Genomic DNA, 10,868 nt, shown 5'->3' with positions numbered 1-10,868 from the left:
TTGCAGTAGTCAAGCCTAGAGATGAAGTTGTGTTGCATGCTCAGTTAGGAAAGGCCTGATCTTCCTGATGTTGTGCAGTGCAAACCTGCATGATCGAGCTGTCTTTGAAATGTGATCTGTGAAGGTCAGCTGGTCATCAAACGTTACTCCAAGATTTCTGACCGATCTTGATGGGGTGATTAATGATAACTAATCTATCTTTCTTTCTTTCTAACCAATCCATCATTATTTCTTTCTAACTAATCTATCTAATCTATCTTTCTTTCTTTCTTTCTAACTAATCCATCTTTCTTTCTTTCTTTCTTTCTTTCTTTCTAACTAATCCATTCTTTTTCTTTTGTTCTTTCTTTCTTTCTAACTAATCAATCTTTTTCTTTCTCTCTTACTAATCTGTCTTTCTTTCTTTCTAACTAATCTATCTTTCTTTCTAACCAATTAGTCTTTCTTTCTTTCATTCTAACTAATCAGTCTTCTTTTTAACTAATCCATCTATCCTTCTTGCTAACTAATCTATCTTTCTTTCTTTTGAACTAATCCATCTTTCTTTCTTTCTAATCAATCTTTTTTCTTTCTCTCTTACTAATCTATCTTTTTTCTTTCTCTCTTACTAATCTATCTTTCTTTCTAATTAGTCTTTCTTTCTTTCATTCTAACTAATTAGTCTTTCTTTCTTTCTTTCTTTCTAACTAATCAATCTTTTTTCTTTCTCTCTTACTAATCTATCTTTCTAACTAATTAGTCTTTCTTTCTTTCATTCTAACTAATCAGTCTTTCTTTCTTTCTTTTTAACTAATCCATCTATCTTTCTTGCTAACTAACTAATCCACCTTTCTTTCTTTCTTTCTTTCTTTTTCTTTCTTTCTTTCTTTCTTTCTTTCTTTCTTTCTTTCTTTCTTTCTTTCTTTCTTCCTAATCTTTCTTTCTTTCTTTCTAATTGTTCTTTCTTTTCTTTCATTCTTTCTACCTAATCTTTCTTTCTTTTTCTTTCTTTCTTTCTTTCTTTCTTTCTTTCTCACTAATCAATTTTTCTTTCTCTCTTACTAATATATCTTTCTTTCTAACTAATCAGTCTTTCTTTCTTTCATTCTAACTAATCTATTTTTCTTTCTTTCTTTTGAACTAATCAATTTTTCTTTCTTTCTAACTAATCCTTCTTTCTTTCTTTCTAACTAACTAACCCACAATTCTTTCTTTCATTCTTTCTACATAACCTTTTCTTTCTCTTTCTTTCTTACTAATCAATTTTTCTTTCTCTTACTAATCTATCTTTCTTTCTAACTAATCAGTCTTTCTCTCTTTCAATCTAACTAATCTTCTTTTCTTTTGAACTAATCCATTTTTCTTTCTTTCTTTCTAACTAACTAATCCACCATTCTTTCTTTCATTCTTTCTACATAACCTTTCTTTCTTTCTTTCTTTCTTTCTTTCTTTCTTTCTTTCTTTCTTTCTTTCTTTCTTTCTACCTAATCTTTTTCTTTTTTCTTTCATTCTTTCTTTCTACCTAATCTTTCTTTCTTTCTTTCTTTCTTTCTTTCTTTCTTTCTTTCTAATCTTTCTATCTTTCTTTCTTTCTACCTAATCTTTCTTTCTACCTAATCTTTCAATCTTTCTTTCTAACTAATCTTTTTCTTTTTTCTTTCTTTTCTTGCTTTCTAACTAATCTTTCTTTCTAACTAATCTTTCTTTCTATCTTTCTTGCTTTCTAACTAATCTGTCTTTTTCTTTCATTCTCTCTTTCTAACTAATCTTTTTTCTTTCTAACTAATCTATCTAACTAATTTATCAATAAAAATTTTAACTACTTTAAACTTCAAACTACTAACTACTTTTAACTTCTAACTACTTTTAACTTTTTCAAACTCTCTGGTAATCTCCGGCTTTCTCAAGCCAACTTAAAGTTTGTCTCAACAAACTTTTTTTTCTAGTTATTATTATTATTCCTTCTTCCGACTGGGAGTCTATGGCAACCCATAGAACCGATTGTAGGAAGGTTGTAAAAGTTTGACATTCTGATAGAGGACAGTCCCAACATTAAATACACCAATTTTGGTGTGTCTAAGTCATTCCCTCTAGCGCCACCACCTGTCCAAAGTTTCACTCATATTTATGCTAATAACTTTTGAACCGTAAGGCCAATCAACAAAATTATTTTTGAGTCTCAGCGGGGTAATCCTGGTCGAAGTACACTCGCCTCCCTTTCAGGTAAACTTCCCACTTTTTCCATGCCGAACGGAGGACCAGCTCTTCAATCCAATATTCAAGAAAGTACAAAACAACCAATCAGGGATTTGCTTTTGGCGGTAGCTTGGGGCTGAGCGCCCTGTGACAGCGCTGTATCCCAAGTTCAGTATCGGGGATGGACAATTCCGTCTTGATAAAACTTTCAACAAACTCCTGTATGTTGTCACCTCCGGCCTACTCCGGGATTCCATACAAGCGTATATTGTTTCGTCATGATCTTGCTTCGAGATCTGTCAGCTTTGTTTGCATTTTTTGTTGAATGTCAAGGGTTTGGCATAGCACATCTCTAGCTTCCGCGCTACACTCTTCCAAATCCACCACCCGGTGTTCGGCCTCCTCCACTCTATTCACCATGACTTTCAGCTCTTTGGAAATTTCGTTCAGTTTAAGGTTGATGTCCGTACTCAGGCTTGCCAAGTCAGTTTTCCAGTCTATGGTCTTTTTCTTTCTCTCTTACTAATCTGTCTTTCTTTCTTTCTTTCTTACTAATCTATCTTTCTTTCTAACTAATTAGTCTTTCTTTCATTCTAACTAATCAGTCTTTCTTTCTTTCTTTTTAACTAATCCATCTATCTTTCTTGCTAACTAATCTATCTTTCTTTCTTTCTAACTAATCCATCTTTCTTTCTTTCTTTCTTTCTTTTGAACTAATCCATCTATCTTTCTTGCTAACTAATCTATCTTTCTTTCTTTCTAACCAATTCATCGTTATTTCTTTCTAACTAATCTATCTAATCTATCTTTCTTTCTAACTAATCCATCTTTCTTTTTTTTCTTTCTTTCTTTCTTTCTTTCTTTCTTTCTTTCTAATCCATTCTTTTTCTTTTGTTCTTTCTTTCTTTCTAACTAATCAATCTTTGTCTTTCTCTCTTACTAATCTGTCTTTCTTTCTTTCTAACTAATCTCTTTCTTTCTAACCAATTAGTCTTTCTTTCTTTCATTCTAACTAATCCATCTATCCTTCTTGCTAACTAATCTATCTTTCTTTCTTTTGAACTAATCCATCTTTGTTTCTTTCTAATCAATCTTTTTTCTTTCTCTCTTACTAATCTATCTTTTTTCTTTCTCTCTTACTAATCTATCTTTCTTTCTAATTAGTCTTTCTTTCTTTCATTCTAACTAATTAGTCTTTCTTTCTTTCTTTCTAACTAATCAATCTTTTTTCTTTCTCTCTTACTAATCTATCTTTCTAACTAATTAGTCTTTCTTTCTTTCATTCTAACTAATCAGTCTTTCTTTCTTTCTTTTTAACTAATCCATCTATCTTTCTTGCTAACTAACTAATCCACCTTTCTTTCTTTCTTTCTTTCATTCTTTCTTTCTACCTAATCTTTCTTTCTTTCTACCTAATCTTTCTTTCTTTCTTTCTTTCTTTCTTTCTTTCTTTCTTTCTTTCTAATTGTTCTTTCTTTTCTTTCATTCTTTCTACCTAATCTTTCTTTCTTTTTCTTTCTCTTTCTTTCTTTCTTTCTTTCTTACTAATCAATTTTTCTTTCTCTTACTAATCTATCTTTCTTTCTAACTAATCAGTCTTTCTCTCTTTCATTCTAACTAATCTTCTTTTCTTTTGAACTAATCCATTTTTCTTTCTTTCTTTCTAACTAACTAATCCACCATTCTTTCTTTCATTCTTTCTAAATAACCTTTTCTTTCTTTCTTTCTTTCTTCATAACCTTTTCTTTCTTTCTTTTTTCTTTCTTTCTTTCTCTTTCTTTCTTTCTACATAACATTTCTTTCTTCCTTCCTTCCTTCCTAATCTTGCTTTCTTTCTTCCTACCTAATCTTTTTCTTTTTTCTTTCATTCTTTCTTTCTACCTAATCTTTCATTCTTTCATTCTTTCTTTCTTTCTTTCTTTCTTTCTTTCTTCCTAATCTTTCTATCTTTCTTTCTACCTAATCTTTCTTTCTACCTAATCTTTCTATCTTTCTTTCTTTCTTTCTTTCTAACTAATCTTTTTCTTTTTCTTTCTTTTCTTGCTTTCTAACTAATCTTTCTTTCTAACTAATCTCTCTTTCTATCTTTCTTGCTTTCTAACTAATCTGTCTTTTTCTTTCATTCTCTCTTTCTAACTAATCTTTTTTCTTTCTAACTAATCTATCTAACTAATTTATCAATCAAAATTTTAACTACTTTAAACTTCAAACTACTAACTACTTTTAACTTCTAACTACTTTTAACTTTTTCAAACTCTCTGGTAATCTCCGGCTTTCTCAAGCCAACTTAAAGTTTGTCTCAACAAACTTTTTTTTTCTAGTTATTATTATTATTCCTTCTTCCGACTTGGAGTCTATGGCAACCCATAGAACCGATTGTAGGAAGGTTGTAAAAGTTTGACATTCTGATAGAGGACAGTCCCAACATTAAATACACCAATTTTGGTGTGTCTAAGTCATTCCCTCTAGCACCACCACCTGTCCAAAGTTTCACTCATATTTATGCTAATAACTTTTGAACCGTAAGGCCAATCAACAAAATTATTTTGAATCTCAGCGGGGTAATCCTGGTCGAAGTACACTCGCCTCCCTTTCAGGTAAACTTCCCACTTTTTCCATGCCGAACGGAGGACCAGCTCTTCAATCCAATATTCAAGAAAGTACAAAACAACCAATCAGGGATTTGCTTTTGGCGGTAGCTTGGGGCTGAGCGCCCTGTGACAACGCTGTATCCCAAGTTCAGTATCGGGGAGGGACAATTCCGTCTTGATAAAACTTTCAACAAACTCCTGTATGTTGTCACCTTCGGCCTACTCCGGGATTCCATACAAGCGTATATTGTTTCGTCATGATCTTGCTTCGAGATCTGTCAGCTTTGTTTGCATTTTTTGTTGAATGTCAAGGGTTTGGCATAGCACATCTCTAGCTTCCACGCTACACTCTTCCAAATCCACCACCCGGTGTTCGGCCTCCTCCACTCTATTCACCATGACTTTCAGCTCTTTGGAAATTTCGTTCAGTTTAAGGTTGATGTCCGTACTCAGGCTTGCCAAGTCAGTTTTCCAGTCTATGGTGAAAATCTCTTGAAAGTTGTTTAGTTCTGTCTTCACGTCAGATCGGATAGCCTTAATTTCAGAATATATAACGCTGATGCAAACTTGCATTGTATCCGCGGCCTCGTTCTCGCCAGCGTTGTCATAGTCATAATTCTCCTTTGTTTGTCTCTGTTTTCTCAGGTCTTTGGGATGATTTGCCTCTAGCTTTTCGTAGTTTCTGCCCCTCCATATTTGTTCATCAATTACACAGTGTAAAGTTAAATTAAACAGGGGAGTATAACCGACTTGTCTGGGAGCTCGGGTTCTATACTGCCACTCACCTCGACAGTTCCTCAAAACATTTTCACAAACATTTTTTATTATTAAAAACTCAATAATCCATATTCACCTTTCATATTTCTCTTCCAAAATGTTCATTCTATTTAAATATATATATATATATATATATATATATATATATATATATATATATATATATATATATATATATATATTAATTAGGGCTGTCAATCGATTACAATTTTTTATCGCGATTAATCGCATGATTGTCATGAGTTAACTCGCGATTAATCGCACTTTTTTTTATTTGTTCTAAATGTACCTTAAATTAATACTTTTCAAGTTTATAATACTCTAATCAACGTGGGCATGGATAAATATAGATGCTTTATGCAAATGTATGTTTATTATTTAAACCATAGTCAATATAGAGCATAAGGACGAGACATGTTTCAAAGGTCATAGATGTTTTTCAAAGAACTTGTTCATGTCTATTTACGGTGACGCATTGCTGCCACATACATATTATTTTTTCCCCTCAATTATGTCGTAATAACGAGATCTTATGTCGTTTTAACGACATCTTTTCTCGTAATAACGAGATCTTATGTCGTTAAAACGACATCTTTTTCTCGTAATAACGAGATCTTATGTCGTTAAAACGACATCTTTTTCTCGTAATAACGAGATGTTATGTCGTTAAAACGACATCTTTTTTTGCCCTTATAAGGACATGTGTAGTCATGTACAAAATATACCTTTATCCACGTAAAATTGACAGCCTATCGCGCCTTTATCACACTTCTACGTTCAAAAAGCTTAAGCAAATAGTAGCAGCCCCCAATCAGGCAAAATTAATCAATGAGGCCCTTTTTAAAAAAAAATATATACTTTATATAGGCCTATACGTTTTTTTTTTTATATAATGTATTATATATAAGATTTATTTTTGTTAATAGGCTATATGTTCATTACCTAGAGATATAATTAAACAAAAAGTAGTCAAAACACATCTAACAGAATATAGCCTAAGTTGTTTATTTTTTACAACATTGTGTTCTTATTTTGTTTAATTAACGAATTGTCAATCTTCGTCTTTATAACAGAAGATACAATACAATACAAAAATCTTCAAGATGCAGCATAACGGATTGTCACCTTATAAACAGTCCTTTGTGTGGTGGAATAAGCAATGCTATATAGAAATATATGGTTACCGGTAGTATCTTAATTTAAACTTTATTTTATTATTTTATTAGTTCATTAACTAATTATGCTAACTCAACTAATTTAATGTAAAGAGCTGGATACTAATTACTAATTAAATAATGTCAAATATTAAATGTAGGCTATTGATTAGAGTTGCCATAGACTAAAGGATTTTTCTAGACTAGCAGTCATTCATTTAAGCAATTAGGACTAATCGCACGTTTATATTCAATCCTGGGTGCATGTAGACTATAGCCTATAATCCGCGCTCAAGCGCATACATAAAACTTGCCGCAAAACACCGGCAAAAGTAGGCTAATGATATAATAAATGTGTCTGAAAAAATAACGAAGCATTTGAATTGTTTATTAATGAACTAGTCTTTTCTAAATCAGTGTAGGCTGCCTGCAAACATATATCCATACATCTCCGCTGTAATGTAGCCTATGCGCCTTTCATACGGACAGGATTACATAATGGTACCGTATTTGCTTTCGATTGGATTTTTTTCGTTGGTGAACATTTTTTTTAATAAACTTTATATAGATAGCTATATTTCTCATGTCTGTGAGGCTTGTCTATACACTGTTTTTCAGTTCATTTTTGAGACGCGCTCCAATTCACAGAGATCATGAAAGCGCGCGCTGTTCGTTTTCTTTTATTTTACAAAAGCACAACGTTGTTGTTGTGAGTTTACACAAATAAAAACAGTTGCGACTGATGTTTTATTCTTTTCTGTATGACCAGAAATGATGGAGTATTTTAAGTTGTTTCCACTGTTGATAGGAAAATGCGAGTGATGGCACCGGCGCCGTCATGCAGTGTGCGCTCCACACTCCGCACAAACACTTGGATATGCGCTTAATAATAGCGAACATTTATCTAGGTTAACGTTAGAGCGAGCGGCCATGCCAGATAAGTCCTCTTCGTGTCTAACAAATCAAATTGTGTTGCATTTTATTGCGCCAGTTTGAAAAGGGCGGCTGAAACTTAGCCTATACAGATAAACGCCCAACGCTGGTGTTTTTTCTTTAAACAAATTCGTTTAGGCTTTAAAATAAATATTGTTTATGGGCTAATTAATGCCACAATAATTAGTTTATTTTATTGGCTACTTGTATTTTTCATTTTTGTTTTGCATTGAATACCATTTAAAGGATTTGCTGTGCACCGCAATGCCATCCTCCCATAGACAATGGCGATTCTAGGGGGTGGCCTGGGGTGGCCGGGGCCACCCCTGAAAGCTCATTGGCCACCCCTGTGGCCACCCCAGATCTGATAGGTAGGTCAAGTTCGTCAACACAAGAAACGAGAAATGTTGTCAATCAGTGATGACAGCTGATCAACTGATTTAGGGCCAGTTTCACATTTTTAACTAACACAGTAACGGTCGTACTGAGACTGTGAGAGCTGATTTCTGCTCAGCGGACGTTTGGCCATGCAGGTCAGATGACCTATGAGATAAGAGCACGCGCGCTGCACGGTGCACCTGCTGCTGCTGGTCCGTGAAACAAGAGGACGGTCACACAGTTGCAACAATACAACAACGATAAAAACGCTGGAATCAGTCGATTGAGAGGTATGGTCGGGACCCAACGCAACAGAGTGCGGCACGGGAATATAGATCTGATGGCCGAGTGCGGGCGCGGGCGGTAATGCACTCGTGTGTCGATTCGCGGGAGTCGGGACTCCCGCAAAATAGAATTATCTATAAATTGAACAAATAAAAACGAATAAATTGTCATTCATCTGTTGCACAAAAGCAACAAGAACAACTAAAACAAAATAGAAACGATTTACAGGCCAGAGTCTCTATTTATAACATGTTTGCAGCGTTGAACAATGTAGCCAATCACAGACATATGTGTTGATTTCTTGAACGCAATGGCCAATCAGATGCATTTAAGATAGAATCCCCTCACCACTCAAAATGGACTTTTTGTTCAGTGCTGAATTCTGCATACTGGCAAATCATCTATTATATCAAACAAAGTGTAGATAATATGAAAGATTAATTATGCAGCCAGTTTCATTGATAATAACAGAGATTTGTGAGATGGCGATGAACTGAGATGTCAGCTTTTTAGGAATTATTAAGTGAGAAATCCGTCCTGCGCAGGTCTCTAATGTAGACTTTAAAAACAAACCACTAACATTATATTTACATTAACAGTAGCCTAGGCTGCAATCTAGTGTATGTAAACCTTTTTGCAGATAAACACAAATGCATTTTCGGACAAGTTAATGGCCAAGTTAATTGAGTAAATCATATCCCCCACTATGGCAATTAATAACAGACTATAGTAAACACATTTCCTAAATAGGCCTGTGACTGTATCTTACATTTTATGAAATAGTACCATTATTTAAAAATAAAGTTTGCACTTTGTTACTATTATTAAAATCCTCTATTGTTCATAAGAGTTTAAAGGTTTACATAACATTACTTTATAGTATATATGGCCACCCCACTCTAGTTTTGTGTCCCATCTTGGCCACCCCAGTAAAAATGTCCTGGATACGCCACTGCCCATAGAAAGACATGTTAAGAGCCACCTTTATTTTCTTTATAATAAATGGTTTCTATGGGAGGACAACGCTTAACGTAGGCTATAATTAAATGCATTGCGTTCATATTCTGGGCTCATCTGCTTTTCTGTGTGTACAGCATTTGATCTTTATCACTGAAGCTTTTTCTTTATTAAGGGTTTATTATTCCATTCCAAAGGACTGTTTATAAGGTGACAATCCGTTATACATCTTGAAGATTTTTGTATTATATTGTATCTTCTGTTATAAAGACGAAGATTGACATTTCGTTAATTAAACAAAATAAGAACACAATGTTGTAAAAAATAAACAACTTAGGCTATATTCTGTTAGATGTGTTTTGACTACTTTTTGTTTAATTATATCTCTTGAAGATGTAGCCTATTAACAAAAATAAATCTTATATATAGCCTAATATATCATATATATATATATATATATATATATATATATATATATATATATATATATATATATATAAAAGCTTATAGGCCTATATAAAATATATTTTCAAAAAAGGGCCTCATTGATTAATTTTGCCTGATTGGGGGCTGCTACTATTTGCTTAAGCTTTTTGAACGTGTGATAAAGGCGCGATAGGCTGTCAATTTTATGTGGATAAAGGCATATTTTGTACATGACTACACGTGTCCTTATACGGGCAAAAAAAGATGTCGTTTTAACGACATAGCATCTCGTTATTACGAGAAAAAGATGTCGTTATTACGAGAAAAAGATGTCGTTAAAACGACACAAGATCTCGTTATTATGAGAAAAAGATGTCGTTAAAACGACATAAGATCTCGTTATTACGACATAATTGAGGGGAAAAAATAATATGTATGTGGCAGCAATGCGTCACCGTATCTATTAGACATATGTAGAAAGAACAAAAAAATGCCATGTTACCATTACTTCTCTTTCTTTGTACTGAGCAATTTACTAACACAAACATGTTTAGATTTTTGCATGACAGGGCAGCTCTTCTGAAAATGCTAAATGTACATTTATTATTTATTATTACATTGTAGTTTGTCTCTCTCTCAGAAGCTAAATTCTCAATAAAACTGTTTTCATTGGTATATTTTACTGTTTCTGTTGTCAAACAACGGAATGAATTTGAAATGGTGACTGAAACGCGACCCATTAAGACATAACCAGCTCTCCCTTCCAAGATGTTAAGTTAATCTGCACAACAATTCTGATAATCGAGCCGTCGTCTGGTGAAATCAAATTCACATAAGATAAAGACAATATCTGTGCTCTGATTTCGGCTATACTTGTAAAATTAGTGAAGCAACATAATATCTGTGCTTAACTGAATTAAAGCGCTGCTCCTCCGCGCGAGACGCAGAGAGAGAGAGAGAGAGAGAGAGAGAGAGAGAGCGAGCGAGCGAGAGTGCGCGCGCGGGCTGAGAGAGCAGTACCGGCGGTACCGGTAGATTCTCAGAAACTAAACAAGGTTTGGGCGCTTTGTTGAAGGGAAAAAAATCGCTAAAGGCGTCTGCAATGTCGCTAAGTTGGCAACACTGTGTATCTCCATTTCTCCAACTAGAGGTTGGGCCACGGGTCAAACAGAAAATACGCGCTGCGTTAATC

At 33.8% G+C, this 10,868-nt stretch overlaps 1 protein-coding gene and 1 long non-coding RNA gene across 10 annotated transcripts in view; both read right to left on the bottom strand.

The window, feature by feature from the left end:
- Window positions 1-9,576, bottom strand: part of LOC309495635 — an 18,481-nt gene extending 8,905 nt beyond the window's left edge. The window contains exons 1-3 of one of the 2 annotated variants that reach the window (XR_014204733.1): window positions 6,217-9,576; window positions 3,915-6,184; window positions 1-1,468 (exon numbers count right to left, since the gene is read on the bottom strand). The exon at window positions 1-1,468 is cut by the window's left edge and continues 1,971 nt beyond it. This is a non-coding gene — a long non-coding RNA (uncharacterized lncRNA). Of the gene's footprint in view, window positions 1,556-1,674; window positions 3,582-3,914; window positions 6,185-6,216 lie in introns of those variants that run through there. The other variant, XR_014204734.1, reaches the window with a different exon arrangement.
- Window positions 1-10,868, bottom strand: part of psip1a (PC4 and SFRS1 interacting protein 1a) — a 268,546-nt gene that overhangs the window by 139,176 nt on the left and 118,502 nt on the right. The window lies entirely within an intron of this gene.

This window comes from Leuciscus leuciscus (genome assembly GCF_965113295.1).
Source record: "Leuciscus leuciscus genome assembly, chromosome: 3".
NCBI classification, from domain to species: domain Eukaryota; kingdom Metazoa; phylum Chordata; class Actinopteri; order Cypriniformes; family Leuciscidae; genus Leuciscus; species Leuciscus leuciscus.
The sequence above is the reverse complement of the archived record's forward strand: the minus strand, read 5'-3'. Positions and strand labels throughout refer to the sequence as shown.